A 5,097-nucleotide genomic window follows, 5' to 3' on the forward strand; every position below is an offset into this window, starting at 1 on the left:
CATGTCTTATTGTTGTAACCCCGCCGTGATATTGCTGGAATATTGCTAAAAGCGGCGTAAAACCATACTCACTCACTCACTATTGTTGTAACGTGTAGGACATTTACATGTGCCAGTTATTACAGTTTATCTGTATCAATGAAGAAATCAACACATCTTAGTAAAAGCTCCAGGATATCAAACAGCGCTGATTGTAGCATATCGAATTCCAGTTCCACTTGTTATTGCTCATCGAAAGACTGCGAGGACAGTGGTCAGTTGGATCAGCGAGTGTTAGGTCACATTCCTAACGCTGTGGGTAGTGTGAATGCGGAGACTGCTCAGTCCTCCAAAAAAGGAGTGCAACTCAAATCTAGAATGATTTGGCAAGTCTCGATTGCCTCAGCTCTAGTAAATTAAGGATTTTAGGCGCTATTCGGATTATATATTTTTTTGTATAGAAGTAGTAGTAGTAGTAGTAGTAGTAGTAGTAGTAGTAGTAGTAGTGTCATCATCCATCAATCCATCATCTTCCAATAATCCGTCATCATCCATCAGTCCATCATCATCCATCCATCCGCTCATCCATCCATCCATCATCATCATCATCCATCCATCCGTCATTATCAATTAATTCGTCATCATCCATCAATCCATCATCCATCCATTTATCCATTCACCCATCCATCCTCATCGATCCATCCATCCATTTATCAATCCATCCATCCATCCGTCATCATCCATCAATCCATCATCCATCATCATCATTCATCCATCCATCCATCATTCAGCCATCATCCTTCATCATCCGTCCATCCATCCATCCACCATCATACATACATCCAACCATTTATTCATCCGTCATCCATCAATCCGTCATCATCCATCAATCCATCATCAATCCATTTATCCATCCATCCATCATCCATCCATCATCAATATATCATCATCCATCCATTAATCATCATCATCATTCATCCATCATCATTTATCCATCAGCCATCATCATCCATCCATTCATCCATCATCCATCCATCATCAACATTCATCATCATCATTTATCCATCAGCCATCATCATCCATCCATTCATCATCATCCATCCATCATCAACACTCATCATCATTTATCCATCATCCATCCATCCATCAATCAATCCATCCATCCATCATCACTCCATCCATCACCTTTCAATCATTAATCCATCCATCATCCATCCATTCATCAATCTATCCGTCATTTTTCATCCATCATCATCATCATTCATCGTACATCCGTCATCATCATTCATCCATCATCCATCATTTTTTATCCATCATCCATCATCATCTTTCATCCATCATCCATCCATCCATCAATTCATCAATGATCCATCCCTCATCCATCCATCCATCCGTCATTATTCATCAATCATCCATCATCATCTTTCATCCATCATCCTTCCATCCATCAATCCATCATCCATCCATCTGTCATTATTCATCCATCATCCATCATCATCCATCATCATCCATCATCATCATCATCCATCATCATCATCCATTCATCATCCATCCATCATCAATAATCATCATCCATCAACATCATCCATTCATCATCCATCCATCATCAATAATCATCATCCATCCATCCGTCATTATTCATCCATCATCATCGTTCGTCCATCATTCATCAATCCATCGTCATCCATCCATCATCCATCAATCCATCGTCATCCATCCATCATCAATCCATTTTCATCCATCATCCATCCATCGTCATCATTCACCCATCATCCATTCATCATCCATCCATCCATTCATCATACATCCGTCATCACTCATTCATCCATCATCCATTCATCATCCATTCATCATCCATCCATCCATCCATCATCAACCCATCCATCATCATCATCTGAACGTCTGAACTAATACACGTCAGATTATATTTACACACGGTAGGATAAATTCAGTTGGGATTTTGATTTAATTGATCAGAAAGGGTTGATTTTATGTCCGATTTAGTAACAGAGGTGTTACGGTCTTTATTTCTAGTGACCGTGGGGCGTAATGTCTCTCCAACATATGTGTCCTCACTATCACGTAACCACATGAGGCATGAAACGTCCCGATAAACAATAAAGAAATCGTTAGTTTAGTTCAAACATATTTTATTCTCATAAAAAGGATTGGGCACAAGTTATCACAACTTAGAACGCCCTCTCCCATGGACTTACATGCATGCTTATTTACAATCAATAAATTAAATAGCAGAAAGGAAAGAAAAGAAAAGTACATTCACATTGCTCACTCATGTGTCGTCATCGGGGAAATGGTCGTATCATATTGATCCAATTATTAAAACAACATCAAAGATGATTCATTCAATGAGAAAGCTTAAGTTTATACTCAGTCGTAGTGTGTTGGACAAGATTTATGTGATGTTTCTTAGACCACATTTTGAATATGCATGTGAAGGTTGGGACGGTTGTACCAAAGAGCAGAGTGACAGATGAGAAAACTCCAACTGGAAGCAGCAAGAATTGTAACTGGTTTTACCAAGCTATACTTAATTTATATTTCGAAACTTCCTGGGCTGGGAGCCCTTATCAGAGAGCAGGAGAAAACGTAAATTGTGTTTATTTTATAAAATTTATAACAATATGACACCTTCATACCTTAAAGATCTAGTACCTCACTCTGTCGGTACAAACATAACACACAACCTCAGAACTGCTCATAATATAACTAAGCCTTCATTACGTACTAAGTTATCTGAATCCTCGTTTGTACCAACCTCTATTAAATTGTGGAATACATTACCTATTCAGCAAAGGAATATTAAAACCTTCCCTTAAATCAAGTTGAAGAAAAGATAAATCTGATCAGATAAATAGTTGCATCATATTTCTCATAAGGTCCAAGGAAAGTTAACATAATACATACACAATAATGACATGATGATAGTGAAATAGAAATCGTTATCTACAACTGGTTTCATATCTGCATGCTCAACAACCTTCCAAATACCAAACAAAGACTTTTTAACTGAGTGTGCTTATAAAATCTATTCCTGAGGTAACACTTCAATAGACATTGTTCCGAGTTACTAAACTGTGTCTATTTACACATTATGTTCCCCTTTGTTTTCAAGGGAGGGAGTGAATCTCTATGACATCGCCTTTTTAACCTGATACAATGCATATAAAATTAGTTGTTTGGTGTCGGTGGAACCCCGAAGTGGCTCAGGTCTCAGACGTTTTCGACTTGACTCAGAGCGCGGTGTGATACTGTGCAACCAGTGATCCTTTTAGGACAAAACATAATCAGTGCGAGACTTGGATTCTAATGCACGAGGCATAGGTTTCTGAGAAGCCAAGAGACGCAAAATCTGCAATATAAAACAGTTATATGTATTTGAGACTAATCATGTTAAAACAGTTACCTTATGTGACCAACATTCTAAAATACAGTTATGTCTTATAATTGATCAATAATGTTAAAACATATATACTAGTATATATCAGTACATACTTACATCTGGCATTTGGACGGCATGGTGGCAAATGGTCCTGTGCAAAGTGCACAGCTTTAAAGCGCAGCTTGACTGGGAATTTCTAGGGCCTAAGCCCTGCTCTGCAATGAAACACAGTTAGCATATGTGGCGTCTCCATAGGCAAGTGACTTTGTTCGAAATGTGCCCCTTACCAGTGACTTGGTACCCGGTAGGATGACATGGTAATGTGGCAGTTAACATTCTAGGGCCTCACAGGCAGCTTGGGTCGTGTCAGGTGGTGTTAGATGGTATTTTGCGCGAATTGTTGCCAATTCTATACTAATTCTATGTGCCGTAAAGTATCTCAATATATGAGTATGACTCATAAGCCGTGACGTCTTTAAGCGTATTGCTGTTGACGTATTAGCTGGCCCCGTCTACATTTTAAGTGCAGCCGTGATAGATAAAATCTACAAATCACTTCCATGTTCATCAGAAATCTCTGCCAAAAGCAGAGTTGGGTGCATCACTCCCGACTATATCATGAACGTGTGTTTATGAATCACTATCAAATAGTGATGATACCAGGTGTTCGCGAAAAGGTGAACGTATCCTGCCCCACCGGTGGCACCCGTCACAAACATTTGCAAGGTCATTCCCTGCCGCCAACCGAAATATGACTTATCTTCAGCGTATAAATACTTATCTCGTAATAACGACCTTCATCTTGTGACCTCGTTCAAAGATCAAAGCTATCTTATTACTATTTTTAGTAATATCAACGTGGACAATGCGTGCTATACATATGTTTGATCTAGTTCTGTAAAAAGCATGCAGCAAATGTTGTGTTCTCATATGCTGTCTTTCATCAAAGTCTTAATTAACACAAGACATGGTTCTGAGCCAAATAATGTAAATAACACATCCAAATGAAGAACATGAACACATGTGTATACTCAAACACAAAATAAACGGTACATGTGAAAAAATAATGTAACTGGTAACTCAAACCTTATAACAGTTATCGTGATTTTGACAACATGGCGTTTCTCATAATTTAGAAAATATGCATATGCCATATGTACAAAGATATGGGCATTTTCATTTTATGTTTTCTCATATGATGTTATATCTAAGTGAACACTTGATCAAAACTAATTCAGGGCCCATTTTCACAAAACAACCGTAGCGCTTAGGTGATCGTAAGTCGTAAGAATTAAACCTTGGACCTTTAAAGTTCTGACACAACCGTGACTTACTAAGCTTGATATTATATACTCAACAACAAAAGTTCCTGTGACACCAATATTTTAGTGTATTTTTCAAACAAGTAAAGTTTGGTTTACAATATTGTAGTACATGTATGGAATCAAGTCACAAAAACGCAACTGCTACATGCATTCCTTGCAAAAGTTAACTTTTATGCAAGCTCCATGCATTTCACTACCCAAGAATGGGTATAAAAACATGTGCGTTAACGGGATTTCATATGCATTGTTAAGCATCGTGCTGACAACAACCACTCAGAAAAACAACAAAATTACGCAATTATGCAACATTACGAAATGCCACGCCTGTCCGAAAATGGGCTTCTGCGAGCCATTGGTATGCTTGAAGCAGGATCGAGACAATTTAACGTCCAC

The sequence above is a fragment of the Haliotis rufescens genome, unplaced genomic scaffold, assembly GCF_023055435.1.
Source record: "Haliotis rufescens isolate VD_foot unplaced genomic scaffold, xgHalRufe1.0.p SCAF_13, whole genome shotgun sequence".
Taxonomy (NCBI): Eukaryota; Metazoa; Mollusca; class Gastropoda; order Lepetellida; family Haliotidae; genus Haliotis; species Haliotis rufescens.